Source organism: Panthera onca, chromosome A3, assembly GCF_046562875.1.
Source record: "Panthera onca isolate mPanOnc1 chromosome A3, mPanOnc1 haplotype 2, whole genome shotgun sequence".
Lineage (NCBI taxonomy): Eukaryota > Metazoa > Chordata > Mammalia > Carnivora > Felidae > Panthera > Panthera onca.
Window position 1 is genome coordinate 57977872 of NC_138341.1, and position 21722 is coordinate 57999593.

Consider the following 21722-nt stretch of genomic DNA (forward strand, 5'->3'; position numbering starts at 1 on the left):
ACAAATAGGGAGGTACAGAAGGCCAAAGCTAAAACTAAGCTGGCAGTTCAGAGGAATTTGATACAGGGGCAACCGATTCTCTGGTAGCCCCAAAGCTTTGCTCATTTAACAACATTACCACATAGTAAAATACTTAGATTTAGTAATGATGATCCAGAGTCTTCCATTGTGGTGAAGAGAAAACGTTTTGGCATTCTGAAAGAGGTAAGCTTCATTGATTATCTAGAAAATTTTGTAGAGCATTCTGTAAACATGATCCTGTCAAATAAAGGAGAAGCCCCTCTACTTAGAATACTCTTGGTTGAGTATCAGTCGGTTGAGCGTCTGACTTCGGCTCAGGTCATGATCTTACGGTTTGTGTGTTCGAGCCCTGCATCGGGCTCTGTGCTGACAGCTCAGAGCCTGGAGCCTGCTTCAGATTCTGTGTCTCCCTTTCTCTCTGCCCCTCCCGTGCTAACGCACTGTCTGTCTCTGTCTCTCAAAAATAAATAAATGTAAAAATTAAAAAAAAAATTTTTAAATCTAATTACCACCACGTTATTTGTACAGAAAAATTCTTTCAGAGTTCCATTTCTAGTATCTAGAATTGTATATTATCTCAGAGAGCTTGGCATTAGTAATTTCCTTGTTTTTATAGAAAGTGTCTACATTAGCCAAGCCCCAAATATTTGATATTATAAACACAGAGCTCTTACTTCCCATCCTCTTATAAAGAAGTTATACATATAGAGTATTATTGTAAGTATAGGATTGTCAGAGAGTTCTGCAGTTCTCATATTTTTTAAGCCACTGGCATCATAGCTAGTATCAGCATTCTGATACATTAGCCCTGAATGTTTTCTTTCCCTTTTCTCAGTCTGGCAAACTCTGACTCATTTAAGACTCTGATCCATTACAGAATAAATTGCAGTACACATGAAATGCATGATCTGTGAAAGGAAGAAATGACAGGTTATATCATCGAAGTTAAAGTTTGCCTTATGAGAGACTATGTTAATAAGATGAAAAAACAAGCTGCAGAGTAGGAGAAAATATCTGACAAAGGACTAATATCTAAATATATAAAGAACTTTCAAAACCCAACAGTAAAAAAACCAAACAATCCAATTTAAAAATGGGCAAAAGACATGAAGAGACATTACACCAAAGGATATATACAGATGACAAAAAGGTGTTGAACATCATTAGACTAGGGAAATGCAAATTAAAACCACAAGGAGATACAAACGGATCTATCAGAATGGCTAAAATAAAAAAAATAGTGACAACACTAAATGCTGGCGAGGATGCTGAGAAAGTAGGTTACAGATACATGGCTAGTAGGAATGTAACATATCGCAGACACTTTGGAAAACAGGCTGGCAGGTTCTTCAAAAGCTAAACATGCCACTACCACATGGCCCAGCAGTTGCACCCCTGTGCAGTTATCCCAGAAAAATGAAAACTTAGTTCATGCACAAACCTGTACATGAATGTTTATAGCAGCTTTATTCATGGTAGTCCCAAACTGGAAACAGCTGAGATCCTTCAATGAGTGAATGGAGAAACTAACTCGTATGTTCAGCATACTAGTTACGAATGATACGTGCCACAACTTGGGTGAGCTGTGCTGAGTGAAAAAAGCCAGTCCCGAAAGGTTGTATACTGTATAATTCCATGCATAGAGTGATCTTGAAGTGACAAAATTACAGAAATGGAGAACAGATTAGTGATTCCCAGGGGTTAAGAAAGGTGATGGGTAAAGAGAGGGAAGTGGATATGGCTATAAAAAGGCAACACGAGGGATCAGTGTGGTGACGGAAAGGTTCTGTATCCTGACTATATCCATGCTAATATCCTGTGCTATAGTTTCGTAAGGTGCCACCCTGGGGGGAAACTGAGTAAAGGGTACATGGAATCTCTTGGTATTGTTTGTTACAACAGCGTGTGGAAATACAATTATCTCAAAAAATTAAATTAAAAATTATGAACTCCTGAGAACTCCATTGGGCTGTGAACCTCATGAAGGAAGGGATGGATATCTGTATTTCACCAGCAGCTAGTACAGTGGCTGACTCATAGGAGGTGCTTAAAAACTGTTTGTGGGTTGCCTTAAGGGAGAGAGGCTGAACATTTGAATGTAGCCATATTAGGCACATCCCAAAATGAAGGGGTCTCTCTGCTGACCTCTTCATTTAAAAACTATCGATTGAACATCTGCCTCATGATAGACACTCTTCTAAATGCCCGAAATACAACAGTGAACAAAATCAGTAGGTGAGGGGTGGGGGATCTCCTGCTTTCACGGAGCTTACAGTTTAACTGGGGCAAAAGACAATGAACATAATACATAAATTATATAATATATGAGGAAATGCTAAGTGCTCTGGAAAAAAAGTTTTAAAGGATTGCTCAGCGTTTGGCATTTGGGGATACAGAAAAGACTCCAAGAGGGAGAGGGTTGTAATTTGCAATTTTATACAGGGTTTAAAAACAAAGGACAGTGTCACTTGAACAATTTTGAAGGAATTAAGGGAAAAATCATGCAGGTATGGGGAGGAAGAGAGTTCCAGGCAAAAGGATCAGCCAATGTAAAGGCTTTGAGGTAGAAAGGTGTCTAGTGTGTTCAAGGACTAGCAAGGAAGTGAAGCCAGCTTGGAAGGAACAAGAATGAGTGAGGGAGAGTGGTTTGGTAATGAATTAGAGAAACAATGAGAATGCAGAGCATAGAGAGTGCTTTAGGATGTTGTGAAGTCTTTGGGTCCTACTTCAAGTGAAATGGGGAGGTACTGGAGGATTTTGAGTGGAGCAGTGACACAACCTGACTTAACATTTTCAGAAGGGTCATTCTGGCTGCTGTATTGAGAATAGACAGTAGAGGAACAGGGTAAAAGCAAGAGTACTTCAGAAGCTATCTCAGTACTTTAGGGCAAAAAGTGGACTGGGGTGGTGGCAATCGAAATATGAGAAATTATCCGTTTGTATTTAGATTTTGAAGACAGAGCCAACAGGATTTGCTGACAGATTGGATGTGGGGTATGAAGGAAAGAGGAATCAGTGATGACTCCAAGGTTTTGGAGCAGAAGACTTGACAAATGGTGTTGCCAATAACTGAACTAGAGAAATCTGGGGCGGGGCGGGGTGGGGGCGGAGTGGTGAGGGGCAGCTTTGGGAGGAAGTTGAGGAGTGCATGTTGAATTTGAGACATCTAAGTGGAGACGTTGAATGGGCAGTTGGGTATTCCAGTCTGGAGCTCAGAGGAGAAGTATACACACTGGACATTTATGTTTGCAAGTTGCCAGCATTTATATGGTATTTAAAGCCATGAAACTAGATGAGATCTCCAGGAAGGTGTATAGTGAAGAATTCCAAACACTGAACCCCAGGAACCCTGTAGAGGTCAGGGAGAGGGAGAAGAACCAGCTGAGAGAGGCTGAGATGGTGTGGCCAGTGACAGAGCAGGACCAAGAGGGTGGGATCCTGGGGGCCAAGTGGACAAGGCGTTTCCTGGAGGAGGAGGGAGTGATCGGCCGATCAGCTGTGCAAGTCAAGTAAGAAAAGGACTGAGGATGACCATTAGTTTAGTAACATGGAGGGAACCGGTAACCTCCTCACTAGAGAGAGGAAGAATTTTAGTTGTGAAACTGATGTATGACTCATTACAAGGACAAATTTAAGTTTTAGGAGCTTTGTTTTAAAAAGCTACTCTTCAGTTTCTCAAAAGGTTATAGAATTACCATATGATCCAGTAATTCCATTTCTAGGGCATACCCAAAAGACTTGAAAGCAGGAACTCGCATCCTAGTATGCCAATGTTCAGAGCAGCATTACTCACAGTAGCCAAAGGTAGAAGCTACTGAAATGCCTGCTGACAGATGACTGGTTAAGCAAGATGTGGTATATACATAGAACAGAATATTATTTAGCCTTAAAAAGAAATGAAATTCTAATACATGCAACAACATATATATAGGTGAACCTGGAAAACATACTAAGTGAAATAAGGCAGGTACAAACGAGCAAATATTGCATGACTCCACTTACATAAGGCACCTAAAATGTCAAACTCATAAAGACAGAATGTAGAATAGAGGTTATCAGAGGCTGGGGGCAGGAAGGAATGGAGTGTTATTGTTTAGTAAGTACAGACTTTCTGTTTGAGATTATTTTAAAAATTTCTGGAAACAGATAAGAGGTGATGGTTGTACAACAATATGAATGTTGTACATTGTACAACAATATGAATGTACAATATTAATGCCAATGAACTGTACACCCAAAAAGTTTGGAACGGTAAATGCATAATAAAAAGAAAGTATAGGATGCAGACAGAATACTGTCTAAAGAGAAATTGGTTATATATATATATGTATGCTTCGAACATATATATTTGAATAAAATCAATGAATGAGCAAAAAAAAAAAAAAAACAACCCACCATTTTTTCACTTATTTCTAACCTAAGAGCTAAGCTTGCTTGAGGCATCATCTGAGATTGGCTTTCCTTGTAGATCCTTTAGTACATGTTTGTTACACTTTTTTCTTTCTTTCTCTTTTTCTTTTCTTTCTCTCTCTCTCTCCCCCCTTTCCCTTCTTCTTCTTCTTTTTTTGTTACACTCTTTTTTTTTTTTAATGTTTATTTCTGAGAGACAGAGACAGAGAGACATTGCATAAGCTGGGGGGAGAGAGAGGGAGACACAGAATCCGAAGCAGGCTCCAGGCTGAGCTGTCAGCACAGAGGGGCTCGAACTCAAGAAAAGCGAGATCATGACCTGAGCTGAAGTCGGAAGCCCAACGAACTGAGCCACCCAGGTGCCCCTGTTACACTCCTTTTTAATGGCACAAGCCTTAGCCATTGAAGTTGAAGAAAATAGTATTCTTTTATAAAGGTCATTATCATCAGGAGGGCAGGAGAAGAGTCAATTGTTTGAGATTGATCCAACTAATTACTATTTTTGGAAAAAGGTTCATCTGTAAAATATTTACATTTTATATCTATTAAATAAATGTATTCCATATGTATTAAATATATATTCATTCAGGAAAACGTTTCTCGTACAATGACCCTTGAAAATAATGTTCCTTGAGTTCACATGTTAAGTATTTTCCTGCTAAAACCAGCATTTTTGATAATTTAGCAGAGCCGATACGGAGCAAACCTTGAGTACTGGAAGGTTTTGTGGCACAGCATATTTAATAACCGTGACAACTCAAGAATTTTAAGCAGACTCGCCTCCTTGTCTGGGATCTGTCGGCACCAGTGTGTCTCTACTGGCAAGCCCCTAAATGTACTGTTTCAGCCAAAACTGTGCTAATGATGGTCTACCAAATTTTAACAGGATATTTTTAAGACTTGATAGTCTCATGATTTAAAAAAACAAACAAACAAAAAAACGAAAAAACAAAAACAACTTTTCCGTCATTCCTTTCAAAAGCTGCCGCTCTAAAATATGTGGCAAATTAAAAAAACAAAAGGTCTAAAATTGCTTTACAGTCTGGATGAAACAAAGACTGGTGTGCTGGTGTGGCTGCAGGGAGCTCTGCGCTGCTTTTGTATGATTTCAGAGGTGAATTTAGATGGCTGGAAGATAGATGGGTGCCAGATGCAGTTTGACATAGATTCAGGCAGCTGCTCCTGGGCTAGGTTTCATTAGCTGGTAAGTGCGCCAGCAGAAGCAGCAGAGCGAGGCCCCAAATGCCAAAATGACAGTGAGAACAGTGGAACAATACAATATTCACTAAGTGATTTTAATCTTGGAGATTAACTATCACCCAATCAGTTTCCAGGTCTTAAAAGCCAACTCGTACGAAGCCATTAGAGGGCCCAAGTCTTTGTCCATTGGGGGGAAAGATGTTTTAGTTAAAAAAAAAAAAAAAAAAAAAAAAAAAAAAGTTGAAAAACAAAAAGTGTTGTAAACTCATTTTGGTAATATCCGATTAAAAATCACGTCAACCCCCTCCACACACACGCTGCGGTAAAAGAAATACATCCACTGTTGCAACCAGGCAGTAAGTGGACCCAATGTTGGTTTATCTGTCTTTTTCAAATCAAAGTCTTGGGTGAGCTTCCCAGGCCTCTTCCAGCTTTAAGGGCTCCCTCCCCCACCACTACCACACCCATTCTTCAAAGAAAGACCAAGGTCTCAAAATCCAGAGAGTGTACCTATTTGCTTTTCAGACCTTATGATCTGCATAGCTAGTGGTGATTATGTACGCAGCCACATAATTGTGAATTAAAAAAAAACAATTCCTATAAAGAATTTTTGCTCTAACTGCTTGTGGGGTCATAAGTAATTATGAAACTGACTCCAGAAGTCCCCATACTTGATTTTAACTCACATGTTTTCTCAGATGTGAAAGGGAACCTTTATTTAGTATATTATTTAAACTTACTAAACTTATCTTTGCTTTTCTGAAAAGAGTGTTATGATCTAATCTATCAGTGATGCAACCATTTCATGTGGAGTAATTTTTTAAGTTAAAATTAACACAAAATAAATAATTTGATTGGACATGTACGTATTTGAAAACTGTAAATTTAACCAGTCTCTGCTTTTTTTATTGAGTCGTAGGAAGCTAATGCATCACTTATAATAACTCTGAGGCATTACACGGTATTTCTTTTTTTTTTCCTCCAAATGAGTGTGTGCTTGGCTCTCTTAATAACAATGGGAGTTGTATATGTGCTCAAATAAGAATAGCATCCATTGTGTTTTGGTATTTTTAGTGTTTTGCTTAGTAATAATGTTGTGACACCACTTTTTGGGGGGGATGTCTACAGAATGGTTAAAGACCTAGAAATAAGCTCGGATTGAGTTAGAAACTCTGTATATTCAGGAGCACATTCTAATGTTAACTAATGGCTATATGATATCCTACCAAGTTTGAATATATTCTGGCCTTAAGTATGTTGCATACATGTTCTTTAAAGTTGAATTTCCTTGAGTTAAAGCTACCCATCTGTGAACTGATATTTGAATTAAAGGGAATAATACCCTAGGTGACGTGGTTTTAGTTCCTGTAAGTCTTTGGGAGTTATTTCCTAGTGACCAAAGCTCTGCCTCTCTCTTGCTTCCTTCCCTCCTTTTTCTCTCCCTTCTTCTACTGGTCTAGCACTGACGACTTCACCATGTGGACCTCAGTATTGAGACCTTTTTGTTTGTTTCACTGTACATACTGCTCACAAGGCCTGCTCTTGCAAACCTCTTTGATAACGGGTGAGTACTGGGTTAATGAAGAGTCTCTTCGGTTCAGCACACTCAGGTTTAGTGAACCTGACAAGACTCAGTTTGCATTTCTCATGACGGCCTGTAAATAAAGCTTACCTAACCTTTCCGAATCCCCCTCATAGGGTCTCTGGGAGGAGAAAATGAGGCACGTATGTTACACATTTAGCATAGTACTTGGCCCAAGGGTTCATTCGGAGGTTCTATATTCTGTATTTCTTTCCTTTACTTTATGCAAATATCCTCTGGAAAATGTCTCATTTAACCTTGTGAGAAAAGTTAATATATGTAGGAAACATATGGAGTTCCTCAGGGAAAAGGGTTATATGAATAAGTCCAAGATGCCATTGTGGTGATTACTGACCAATACAAAGCTGTTTCAATTGTTAATAATCATTGACACTTTAATTCTTTTTTTCCCCCTCAACGAAATCATAAATTTAAGCCTAGTCTTTTACCACTTATGGCAAATTTTGTTAATTATCAATGTTATATCTATTCCCCCTGTTACTTCATTCTGTTTCCGTGGTGGTGGTGGTGGTTTTCATTTTGGTTTTGTTGGTAAAATACATATAACATAGCATTGAACTTAGCCATTTTTAAGTACACTGTTCAGGGGTATTACATACATATACACTGTTGTACAGTCATCACCACCATCCATTCCCAGAACTCTTATCATCTTGTAAAACTGAAACTTCATACCCATTAAACAATAACTTCCTATTCTCCCCTACCTCCAGCTCCTGGTAGCCACTTTCTGTCTTTGCTTTTGACTACCCTAAGTACTTGTTCAAATAAGTGGAATCATGTAGTATTTGTCTTTTTGTGATGGGCTTATTTCACTTAGCATAATGTCTTCATCCATGCATGAGGTTCATTCATGTTGTAGCATATTGCAGAATTTCTTTCAGGAACTTCAGCCTTCTTAAGGCTGAATAATATTCTATTATATGTGTATACCACATTTCCCGTGTCCATTCGTCTATTGATGAGCATTTGGGTTGCTTCCACATTTTAGCTACTGTGAATAATGCTGCTGCGAACTTGGGTGTACAGATATCTCTCCAAGACCCTGCTCTTGATTCTTTTTGGTATATACCAGAAGTGAAGAAATTGTTGGGTCGTATGGTAATTCTATTTTTAATTTTTTGAAGAACTGCCATACTGTTTTCCACAATGGCTGTACCCATTTTACATTCCCACCAATGATGCCCAAGGGTTCCAGTTTCTCCATATCCTTGTCAGCACTTGTTGTTTTCTGGTTTTTTGATAGTAGCCCTCCTAATGGGTGTGAGATAATATCTCATTGTAGTTTGGATTTGGATTACTCTAATGATTAGTGATGTTGAGCATCTTTTCTTGTGCTTGCTGGTCATTCATACTTCTTCTCTGGAGTAATGTCTTCAAATCTTTTGCCCATTTTGGGGCGCCTGGGTGGCTCAGTTGGTTAAACATCCGACTTTGGCTCAGGTCATGATCTCATGGTTGTGAGTTCAAGCACAATCAGGCTCTGTGCTGACAGCTCGGAGGCTGGAACCTGCTTTGGATTCTGTGTTTCCTTCCCGCTCTCTCTGCCCCTCCCCTGCTCATGCTCTGTCTGTCTCTCTCAAAAATAAATAAACATTAAAAAATTTTTAAAAACAAACAAAGCAAAACAAAGCAAATCCTTTGCCCATTTTTGAATCAGGTGGTTGTTTTTGTTGTTGCTGACTTTTAGGAGTTCTTTATATATTATGGATATTAATCCCTTATCAGGTATATGATTTGCAAATATTTTTTCCCATTCTGTGGGTTGCCCTTTTACTCTTTTGACAGTGGATTTTATTTTAAGTTTTTGTTTATTTATTTTGAGAGAGAGAGAGAGAGAGGGAACGAACACAGAATCCCAAGCAGGCTCTGTACCATCAGCAGAGCCTGATGTGGGGCTCGAACTCAGAAACTGTGATATCATGACCTGAGCTCAGATCAGGAGTCAGACGTTTAACTGACTGCACCACCCAGGCACCCCTGTTGACAGTGTTTTTTGATGCACAAAATTTGTAAATTTTCTTAAAGTCTAATTTGTCTATTTTTTCTTTTGTTACTGGTGCCTTTGGTGTTATATCCAATAAATCAATGCGTAATTCAATGTCATGAGGCTTCTGTCATATGTTTTCATCTTGAGAGTTATGTTTGAGGTCTTACATTTAGGTACTTCATCCATTTTGAGCTGATTTTTGTATATGGTGTTAGGGTAAGGGTCTAGCTTCATTCCTTTGCATGTGGATATCTGGTTTTCCCAACACCATTTGTTGAAAAGACTATCCTTTCCTACCAAAGGGTCTTAGCACCCCTGTCAAAAGTCATTTATCCATATAGGTGAGGGTTTGTATCTGGGCTCTCTGTTCTGTTCCACTCATCTGTATGTCTGTCTTTGTGCCAATACCACAGTTTTGATTACTGTCACTTTGTAGTAAAATTTGAAATCAGGAAGTATAGGTCCTCTAAGTTTGTCCTTCTTTTTCAAGATTGCTTTCAGTATTCCAAGTCCCTTGAGATTCCATATGAATTTTATGATGGTTTTTCTATTTCTGCAAAAAAAACAGCTTTGGGATTTTGATAGGGATTGCATTGAATCTGTAGGTCTTTTGGGTAGTATTGACATTTTAACCATATTGTCTTCCAATCCATGAACATGAGATGTATTTCCACTTATTTATGTTCTCTTTAATTTCTTTAGCAATGTTTTCTAGTTTCCATTGTACATGTGTTTCACCTCCTTGATTAATTTCTAAGTGTTTTATTCTTTTTGATGCTATTGTAAATTGAATTGCTTTTCTTTTTCAGATTGTTCATTGTTATGTATAGAAATGCAACTGATTTAAAGTGATTACTGATAAGGAGGGACTTCTGCCATTGTGGTATTAGTTTTCTCTATGACTTAATAGCTGTTTTTGTCTCTCATGTCCTATATTAATGTCTTCTTTTGTGCTGAGACAATTGTTAATAGTGAAATGTTTAAAGTTCTTTCATTTCTTTTTGTGTATATTCTATAGCTACTTTCCTTGTAGTTACCATAGGGATTACGTTTAACATCCTAAAGTTGTAACACTCTAATTTGAATTTATACCAACCCAACTTCAATAACATACAAAAACTCTGCTCATTTGTAGCTCCATCCCAACCCCTTTTGGTTGTTGATGTTATGCAGTAGTCTCTTAAATTGCAGAAAAAAACAGATTTGGAGTACAAACCAAAGTTACAGTAATACTGGCTTTACCACTAATAATTTTTTTCTTTAAATCTATTTGTGTCTTGAATCATATTGAAAATAAAAAGTGCAGTTAAAAACCAGTTTTGCAATAATACTGTTTTTTATAATTGTCCTTGTATTTACCTTTATTGAGATCTTTATTTCCTCAGATGTCTTTAAGTTTCTGTTTAGAGTCTTTTCCTTTAACTTTGCTGGGTTCCTGAGAACATTTCTTGCAGGATAGGCCTAGTTGTCATGAACTCCCTCTGCTTGTATTTATTTGGAAATGTCTGACTTTCTCCTCCCTTTTGAAGGACAGTATTGTGCGATGTAGGATTCTTGGTTGACAGTTTCATTCTTTTAGAACTTGGAATATATTGGCTAACTGTCTGGTGGCCTACAGAGCTTCTGATGAGAAATGTACTGATAACCTGATTGAGGATTCCCTTGTACATGACAATTGACTTCTCTCTTCCTGCCTTCAAGATTCACCCTTTGTCTTTTGAAAGTTTTATTATAATATGCGTCAGTGTGGATCTCTTTGAGTTCATCAACTTTGGAGTTAGGTGAGCTTTTTGGATGTTTATATTCATGTCTTTCATCACATTTGGGAGTTTTCAGCATTATTTCTTCAAATATTCTCTCTACCCCTTCCTCTCTTCTTCTGAGATCCCATGATGAGTTTATTGCTTCACTTGTCCCACAGCTCCCTTGGGCTCTGCTTGCTTTTCTTCAATTTTATTCTTTCTATTCCTCAGACTCAATAATTCCCAGTGTCGTATCTTCAAATTTGCTGATTCTTTCTTCTGCTCAAATCTACCATTGAATACTTCTAGTGAAATTTTCATTTCAGTTATTGTGCTTTTCAGCTGCAGAGCTTCTTTCTAGTTTTTTTTTAAAGGTTTTCTATCTCTTTATTGATATTTTCATTTTGTTTCACACATCATTTTCTTGACTGTCTTCACATTTTCCTTTAGTTCATTGAGTGTCTTGAAAATAGTTGTTTTAAAATCTTTGTCTAGTATATCTCCAGTAGGTCTTTTTCAAGGACATTTTCCATTGATTTATTTTTTCCCTTTCAATGGGCCATACTTTCCTCTTCTGTTTTGTTTAATGCCTTGTAATTTCTTTTTGTTGAACACTGGACATTTGAGTCTAATATTGTAGCAACTCTGGAAACCAGATTCTTCCCCCTTCCTCAGGGGAGGATATCCCTTCTTGGATAAAAAGACAAAACCTCATGAAGACAAGACTTTTGACTTTCCTCTTATCTGGAATGTGGATGAAATAGCTGGTAGTAGCAGCCTTCATGTGACTCTGAGGACCATGAGGTGGAAGGTTACATTTGACCCATCCTTCCAGTCCTGGACTGCCTAACCCCACACTTTTAATTTTGTGGGAAAAAAATAAACTCTTTGTTATTTCAACCACTGTTAGTATTTCTTTTTTTTTTTTAATTTATTTTTAAAAATTGTTTTTATTTTGAGAGAGAGTGAACAGGGAGGGGCAGAGAAAGAGGGAGGGAGAATCTCAAGCAGACTTCCACACTGCCAGCACAGAACCTGACATGGGGCCTGAACTCACGAACCACAATCATGATCTAAGTCGAAATTAAGAGTTGGACACTCAACCAACTGAGGCACCCAGGCACCCCTGTTAGTATTTCTTCACTCACAGGCAAATGTAAATCCTGCTATACCATTCGAGCTCATAACCCACCAACCTAGGGGTAGAAGTTTGAGCCAATGGAGATGAGCACCAATATTTTTCAGAGCAATGCAAGAGGTTGGAGATTCAGTTACTCAGAGGTATAGTGGATATTAAAGAACAAGGAGTACCTTTATTTCTAATGAGGTGTTCAAGCTTTCTACATTTTTGGTGTTCATTCTCTGTTTCTTTGGGTTCACTTGCCAGACATTACTGGCACTTTTTTTAGGTGGAATAAGAAAGCATTGTAGCTCAGTTATAGCAATGAAAGTAGGAAGAGGCGTGCTGGTTGCTCCTGTTACTTATATTTTAAAGCCATTGTAGAAAGTAGCTGATTTTTCTCAGTCTTTGTTATAATTTGTTATGTACACATTATCACATCAGAATATAATTAAATCGAAGGAATAAGAAGGATGGAATTACAAATAACAATTCAGACATCTGACATTCTCTCAAATATTTGTGAGAGAATCTTCTCTAAAATGTAGACTAGGGCCTCGCACAGTGGATAGGCAGTAAATGTTAGGCAAAGAAAAAAAGTGGAGTTGGTTTTATATGGAACTACAGGTACAGAGGTAGAGGTCAGATGAGATTTATTCAGTAAAGATGCCTTTTTCTTACACTTCAGTCTGGCCTGATGCCTTAAGTTTGCAGGGCTCCATCTAATGTCTAGTGTGCTGTAATGTGTGTCCCAACCCCATACATGAGATTCATCATAGCAGCGAAGACTAGGCCTACTGGGAATGAGCAAAGTTAGCCCTCCTTCCAACACCAGCGACTACTAGCGCGGTGCTGAACTTAAGTAATTATTAAAAACAAAGACCTTTGTGTATCATTTTCAGGGGGCTGTGCTAACTTCTTTACATACATAAATCTCTCTGAACCCTCACAGTAACACCTGCCTCAGGTCCTGGCTCTATCCCCTTTTTACAGCTGAGAAAACTGAGGCTTAAGCAAGTTGCCGAAGGTCAGATAGCCAACACGTGGTCAAGCTGGAACTTGAAACCCTGTCTGTCCCGGGGCTTTTTGACTCCAGAGTTCGTGTTGTTAGGCACGTGAGAAGATGTTGACTACAGTTTGCTTAATTACATGGGAAATAATCTCTAAATAGTCTGTACTGTGTCCTTTCGTTTTTCTGCAAAGAACCAAAAGGTAATGGCACAAGTGGCCTAAGTCGTAGTAAAGACTTTTCTATTGTTAACGTGGAAAAAGTGACTTCTGACTAAGGGTACCTTTGTATAATCCTTTTTTATTCACTTCAGTTTCACGGTTTGTCTCTCCCTCGAGTGGGAGGGTGGGTCAGAGGTAGACAGATATGCTCTGCTGGGGTTATACACGCTGTGCCGCGGGGGCAGGAGAGCATGTGCATATGTTACGCAGAGCACAGCTTCACATCCAGCCGGTATGTCACCGAACTGCATGACTGTGGCAGCCTTGATGAATCATGGCATTTTAAGCTCTGCATGTGTCATCGACGTATGTGGGTTGAAATTGCATGGAAACATAGTAGTCCACTAGAAATATAAATAAGAGTAAAATACACCATCGGAATAACTGCAGCATTTCTTAGAGCAAGCAAATACTTGTGAAACTGGTACATTTTGAGCTTTTTGTTTTTAGAGCTAATGATTTTGTTTACTAGCTTAGATCATCTCAGCATTTTCTATTTATTTAAGTGTTTGAGGTTCAGTCATAAAATTTCACTCTGAGCTAGAGCTGTTTATAGAAGCTTAGCCAGTGTGTGTGTGTGTATATTAAAAAGAAAGAGATAATGTATATATATTTTAAAAGATACTAAAATTTTTCTGATTCGTGCTGCTTTCTAAATAAGTAGATAGGTGGATCACCACACTTGAAGTGCCCATGTGAGTTTGTTTTTAGAAATTCAGGTTAAGTGAAGTGCTATTTACAATAGTAAATTTGAAAATGAAAATTGGATTTTGAATCAGATCTGGATTCCAGTCTGGGCTTTATTGCTTGGTCATTGTGCGGTCTTTTATTAGTATTATTATCTTTTTTATTTAAAAATTTTTTTAAATGTTTGTTTACTTTTGAGAGAGAGAGAGAGAGAAAGAGCACGAACTGGGGAGGAGCAGAGAGAGAGGGAGACACAGAATCCGAAACAGGCTCCAGGCTCTGAGCTGTCAGCACAGAGCCTGACACGGGTCTCGAACTCACAAAAGGTGGAGATCATGACCTGAGCCGAAGCTGGACGCTCAACTGACTGAGCCACCCAAACGCCCCTATTTTTTATTTAAAAAAAAATTTTTTTTTAACATTTATTTATTTTTGAGACAGAGAGAGACAAGGCATGAACGGGGGAGGGTCAGAGAGAGGGAGACACAGAATGTGAAACAGGCTCCAGGCTCTGAGCTGTCAGCACAGAGCCCGACGCGGGGCTCGAACTCACAGACCGCGAGATCATGACCTGGGCCGAAGTCGGCCGCTTAACCGACTGAGCCACCCAGGTGCCCCGCCCCTATTTTTTAATCTTTATTTATTTATTTTGAGAGAGACAGAGTGGAGGGGGGGCAGAGAGGGAGGAAGAGAGAGAATCCCAAGGAGGCTCTGCATTGTTAGAGCAGAGCCCATCGCAGGTCTCTATCTCATGAACCATGAGACCATGATCTGAGCTGAAATCAAGAGTTGCATGTTTAACAGACTAAGTCACCCAGGAGCCCCAGTCATTGTGGCATCTTGAGAAAGTTTTCTCTGAACCTCAGTTCCTCAAATGTAAAACACAATAGTAGTAGCTGGCTTTTGGGGTTTTAGGGGGAGAGGAGCAAATAAGATGGTGATGCCAACATGCTTTATAATCTGTAAATAAGTGTACAGATTTAAAGCTGGGGTATCCTTACTGTCTACTCTATAGCCAGCAGATGGCCTGATCTAATGCCATCCTTCATCCATGAAGGTGACAATGTCAGTTTTGGTCTCTCAAACCATACAGATGTATTGAGCTCTTATGATGCATGATGACTAATTCACATCAGCAGAACTTATGTATAGATTTATAACAGCTATGGTTTGTACAGTGATGCACTTTATACAGCACACAGGCATTCTATACATGAGCATTCTGTAGATGTTTGAAGTTTCTCTTTAAGCACCCAAATTTGTTTCACGTGAGCTTGTTTGATAAAAATCTTTCCCTATACCATTATTGTTCTTGTAATTACATTTTTCCCACAGAGAGCATTGAGCATAGTAGTAGCTTTTATTCGCGATTCAGGATCATTTAGTTTGCTAAGGCATTCTGTTGGAACAGAGTCCTTTGGGCAGGGCTGGTGAGGGAGGGGCATGGTGCTCTTTGCCACGACTTTGAATAATCCCACGTCACTCAATTTTTTGAATTCTCTTTTTTTTCTTTAACATCTTATTTCTTTATTTTGAGAGAGAGAGCATGCGCAAGCGGGGAAGGGGCAGAGAGAGAAGGGGAGAGAGAATCCCAAGCAGGCTCCGTGCTGATAGCACAGAGCCTCACGCGGGGCTCGATCCCATGAACTGTGAGATCATGACCTTAGTGGAAACCAGGAGTCGCATGCCCAACCAACTGGGCCATCCAGGCGCCCCTGAATTACAGTATCAACATTTTAATTCCTCCTCCTGTTTCAAATTGTTAGTTGTCTTTTTTTTTTTCTTTTGGCTAGTATCATGTCCAATCCATTTTCCGTTTATAATCTGTGGTTTGAAGGGAAAAAAATTAAAATCATTTTTAAGATTAAATAGACACTTGGGAAATACATGATAATGCATGAGCTTTGAGATTTCTTATTTTTTCTCAAAGATTGAATTTTGCTTACTTTGTTAGTTCCAAGTACCTGGAATGTCTCTGGACGAATTGTCTTGCCCGCTACCATCATTTGCAGTCTGTTTATCAGTTTCGTCTAATAATTATCAATCATACTTATATAACTCGTTACCAACTATAAATTGCTCCCACATACATTGCCTTGCTTGATCTTCATATGACCATGGGAGATAGGCAGGACATACATTATTTTCAGACTTTACAATAAGAAAACTAAGGCATAGTTGGAGCTTACTCAGTGGTTTTAGCCAGGGGTGCCAGGTGTGTCTCCCAAGGAGGTTTATTCACCCGCATGTGCCTCGTGCTTGTACCTGGATAGCTCGATTCCGTAGGTCTGGGGCAGGACTCAGGCATATATTATTTTGGAAAAAGATTCCAAACAATTCTAATGTGCCTAGCTTTCCCCGACCCTTTTATCCATCCTCCATGCCCCACCTCTGCTCCCATCGAGGACCACTGGGTTAAGTTTTTACGACCAGTAAGTGATTTACTAGGATGCTTTCATGTGCAGGTTACAGAAAAGCCAACAAACAGTGGCTTAAACTTATGATTTTTAATGGTTCAATAATCAACTGAAGTGTGGTCAGAATAGTGCCCTTCATCCATCCGACCCCCCAAGCCCCACAGTTACTTTACTTGGTAAAAGAAACTTCGCAGATAAGGTTAAATTAAGGATCTTGAGATGGGGAGGTTATCCTGCATTGTTTGGCCCGGCTCCCTGTAATCCCAAGAGTCCTTGTAAGAGGGAGCAAGGAGGTCAAGGGCAGAAGAAGGAGATGAGGCGACAGAAGCAGAGGTTGGAATGATGTGTTTTGAAAGTGGAAGAAGGGACCACGAGCCAAGGAGTGCAGGTGGCCTCTAGAAACTGGAAGAGACAAGAAGACAGATTCTCCCTTGAAGCCTCCAGAAGGAATACAGCCCTGTCAACACTACGATTTTAGACCTCAGGACTGTCATTTGCATTGCTTTGAGCTACTAAGTCTATAGTAATTTGTTACAGCAGCAAAAGGAAACCAATACCACTGTGAGAAGTATAAAATGCAGATTCTTTTCTTTTTTAAGTTTATGTATTTTAAGAGAGACAGCACACATGGGGGAGGGGCAGAGAGAGGAGGACAGAGGATCTGAAGTGGACTCAGTGCTGAGAGCAGAGAGCCTGATGCAGGGCTCAAACTCATGAATCGTGAAATCATGACCTAAGCCGAAGTCAGACGCCTAACTGACTGAGTCACCCAGGGACCCCTAAAATGCAGATTCTTAAGCCTCTCTCACAGAGATAATATTTTAGCAGAGGTGGGTGGGGTCCAGGGATGTGGGGTTAAACTAGTCCCTAGGTGATTCACTGGCCTGTGGTCCTTGGATCTCACCTACAGAGTTATAAATATACCCATAAATCATTTATTATTTCCCTTGGAAGTTCAGAGGTGGGCATTCCTAGGTCAATTATTCTCTTTAAATTGTTTTTTTAATGTTTGTTTATTTTTGAGAGAGGGAGAGATAGGGCGTGAGCAGGGGAGGGGCAGAGAGAGAGGGAGACACAGAATCAGAAGCAGGCTCCAGGCCCTGAGCTGTCAGCACAGAGCCCGACACGGGGCTTGAACTCATGGGCCATGAGACCATGACCTGAGCCGAAGTCAAGCACTTAACTGACTGAGCCACCCAAGCGCCCTTTGGTTGTTCTCTTCAGCTCAGTGACGTCATCAAGAGCCCAGGCTCCACTTCAACCTCTACCCCACCACCCTCAGTGCGTTGAACTTTTGTCCTTAGCCTCCTTAAACTCTGTACACTGGAAGACACCGCATCCTCACACAGCCAGGAAGGGGAGAGAGAGCTCTCTCTGCAGGCCTGTGTGCCCCTCACTTTTTAGTCAGGTGGTAAAATTCTTCCCCAGAGCTCCCAGCAGACTGACTTCCCCTTACAGCCCACTAGCCAAAACCGCATCACCTGCCCACCTCCAGTAACATGGGAGGCAGCGAGAATCCTTGAGTTCTCCTCCTCCTCGTACATCCCCTCAAACGACACTCCCCTCTTAACCTAGCTGTGACCTCTGTCCTCCAAAATGACCCTTTAGTGCCAGTTCTTCGTCCTTTTAAATCATCTCATGTCCCACCCTTCACTTTGAGAAATAAATGCATTGTCTTATTTAATCTTTGTGACACCATGGAGTTGATAATATTTCCCCTGTTTTTACAGTTAAGAATCAGAGATTGAGAAACATGCCCAGGGTTCATTGGTGGAAAGCTCCTAAGTGGCAGGTCTGTCTTAACTGTAAAGCTCAAGCCCTTAACCATTACACCCACTGGTTACACAACTGCTTCTCAGTTGTTTGATTTTGGTGGCACGTTCTCAAATGCTAGAGCTTTTGGCACACTTGAAGAGATTCAAAACACAAAGCAACACTCAGCAGATCAATCATTACAACACAATCACCATCATTGGAGGGTTTTGCGAGAGGAGAGGAGGACACGACCTGACTTTTGTTTTAAAAGGATCATTGGCCACTGTCTCGAGAATACACAGGCGACAAGACTATTGCAATAATTACTTCCCCACTTAGGGTAAAAGCCAAAGTCGTTGCGTTGGCTTATTAAGGCCCTCCACAACCTGCCCCCTTCTCATACCTCCTCTCCTTCCACTCTCTCCTTCACTTCCTCCTCCACTCGCTCACCCGCCCCTCCTTTCCTTATTGACATGGAGCCCTCGGGCATGCTCCCCACTGCTAGTATTTTCTCTTCCCTCTGCTGGGAAAAATCTTGTGCTGGGCTTCAGTTCTTACCTCCTTCAGGTCTTTACTTCTTGTCATCTTCTCAGCAGGCTTTCTTAACCACCTCTTCAAAATCACCCGCCCACCCCCCCCAACACACACGCCCAGGCACACATTCCCCAGCTTTCCTTCCTGTTTTATTTTTCCGTATAGCACTTAATTTCTAACATGCCATATAATTTACTAATTTATTGTGTTTTCTCTTTCCTCTCACTAGCATGTAAGAGCCATGAGAACAGGGATTGTTGCGGGTTTTGTTTGTTGCCACATTCCCAAGTCCCAGAACCTAGGGCACAGTAGGCATTCAATAAATAGTTGTTGAATGAATACAATTTTTATGCGCAGCTCTGATTAGTTCTAAGGAGTAAATTCCTAGAAATGAAAAGACTACATTACAGCATATTGATATATATATTTTTTAATTATTGCGTTTATTTATTTTGAGACAGAGAGACAGACAGACAGACAGGGTGTGAGTGGGGGAAGGGCAGAGAGAGAGGGAGACACAGAATCCAAAGCAGGCTCCAGGCTTTGAGCTGTCAACACAGAGCCTGACGCGGGGCTCGGACTCACAAACCGTGAGATCATGACCTGAGCTGAAGTTGGACGCTTAACCAACTAAGCCACCCAGGTGCCCCCGGCATATGGATATTTTAAAAGGCTCTTCATACCCATGACCAAACCCTGTCTTCTCAAGGTTGAATCCAGTCACACTTTCATCGGTGGCTCTGGCATCCCAGCCCACTGTGCCCGCACATTGTAATCAGGGTTAACACATCTGTAGTCAGCTTGGGATGTGGCAATCATATTTCCTTTTAATTTATATTACTTTGATTAGATGAATTTGTATTTGGTTTTTTCATGCATTTCTTCTTTTGGTGACCATTAGCTTATATCCTTTGCTCATTTTTCTAATTTAGCGTCAGTGTTTTTCTAATTTAGTATTGGTGTTTTTCTTTCTTATTCTTTTTTAATGTTATTCATTTCTGAGAGAGCGTGAGTGGAGAAGGGGTGGGGGGGGGGGGGACAAAAGATCTGAAGCAGACTGCGCTTACAGCAGCAAGCCCAGTGCTGGGCTGAAACCCGTGAACCGTGAGATCATGACCTGAGCCGAAGTCGGATGCTCAACCTACTGAGCCACCCAGGTGCCCTCCCCCCCTTTTTTTTTTAAGTTTATTTATTTATTTTGAGAGAGAGAGAGCACACCAGAGAGCTTGAAAGAGCAAGGGAGGGGCAGAGAGAAAGGAAGAGGGGGCGGGGAGAATCTCAAGTAGGCTCCACGCTGTCAGCACAGAGCCCAATGCAGGGCTGTACAAAGGGCTCAATCCCACAAACCATGAGATTACGACCTGAGCCAAAATCAAGAGTCCAATGCCTAACCAACTGAGCCACCCAGGTGTCCCGATATTGATGTTTTTCTAATTGATTCATAAGTACTTGTTTGGCTATCAGGTTACTAAGTCTTTGTTAACTGTGTTACAGATATTTTTCCTAGTTTGTCATTTTTCTTTTAATTTTGCTTATGGCGCTTCTTGGTATATAGTTTTGTAGTATAATCATTTTAACTCTATGTTTCTTCTTTTGCTTTGTGTTTGGAAAGGTCTTGTCTACCTTTCAGATCAATTGTTCATCTGTAATTTCTTTTAATGTTATGTCTTTATACTGTGGCGTGTTTCAAGTTTTTCTTTTCGTTTTTTAAGTTTATTTTGAGAGAGAGGAGAGAGAGAGAGGGAGAAAGCGTGAGCACGTTTAGGGGAGGGGCAAAGAGAGGGAGAGAGAGAATCCCAAGCAGTCTCCACGCTGTCACTGCAGAGCCCGATGCAGGGCTCGAACTCACGAACTGCGAGACCACGGCCTCAGCCAAAATGAGGAGTTGGACGCTCAACGAACTGAGCCCCCCAGGCGCCCCTCAAGTTTTTCAGTGCACATCCATTTGTATTTTTCTTTTGTCAGAATCCAACTCTATTATTACAGCTTTTTAACATCTTATATAAAATTTATTTTTCTTCATTTGTTGGTTATTATAAATAACTTTTAAGATTGTTCTGTCAAATTCAGGAATAGATGTAGAATTAACGTCCAAAAATAAAAGTCAGATGATGCCACTCTCTCACGGAAAATATTTTAATGATCCCTCATTGCCTTCGGAATATAAAGTCCAAACCCTTTAATGTGGCACCCAAGGCCTTCCTAGACATGCCCAGCTGAACTCCTTAGTCTTGTATGTAGCTACTTCTTGCTTGCAATTTAAACTTTGGATCTGTACCCATATCCACTGCTATTTCTCACCTCCCTGTCTCTGCTGCTAATGACCTTGACTAATCCCCATTTGTCTTAAAACCGACACCATGGCTTTCACACTGGCCAGGCTCTGTGGCCACGCATATGTGTCCATTGTCACTCTGTGTCTCTATCACCACATAACCCACTGCATCACATCGATGAGTTAGTTTTTCCCGTGAACTTGGTGGGAGCATCTCCTGTTCATTTTGTATTTTTAGTACCTCGTGTGCTACCAGTCGTGCAGCAGGTGGTGTAGATGGATTAGAGGGGGAATATTCAAGACTGGAAGTAGGGAGATGGATTGTTGCCATAATCAAAATCAAAGATGATTAGGGTCTTGACTAGGGCAGTGATGGGAAAAATGGAGAGGAAGGGACATATTTGAAATGTATTTAAGAGGGAAAATTGGCAGGACTCTATGTCTGGTTAAATGCGAGGGAAAGAGAGAGGGAAGATACTTTGAATCTTAGATTTCCAACCTAGACACCAGGGGTACCTTGTTGGTAACTTAACCATTCTTAGGCATTCAAGAGGAGGTGCAGATTTAAGGAAAATACGATTAGGACAATTTCAGATGTGCTGTGACTTGGAGGTGCCTTTATGGTACCCAGTGGAGATGTCTAATAGGCAATGGGATAGAAATAGGCTAATTATATACTTTTATTGTTCAAACCAGGACCGTTTTGAGATTGAAACAGGGTGCTATTAGTAATTATGC

At 40.2% G+C, this 21722-nt stretch overlaps 1 protein-coding gene across 3 annotated transcripts in view; it reads left to right on the top strand.

Annotated features, from left to right (window-relative positions):
* The window catches only part of SERTAD2 (SERTA domain containing 2), a 115253-nt gene that overhangs the window by 58092 nt on the left and 35439 nt on the right, over positions 1–21722 (top strand). Inside the window, exon 2 of one of the 3 annotated variants that reach the window (XM_060604484.3) lies at positions 7092–7195. The exons of the other annotated variants lie outside the window; for them this stretch is intronic. The gene's annotated coding sequence lies outside the window, so the exon portion shown is untranslated. The remainder of the gene's footprint in view (positions 1–7091; positions 7196–21722) is intronic. 3 annotated transcript variants of the gene reach the window in all.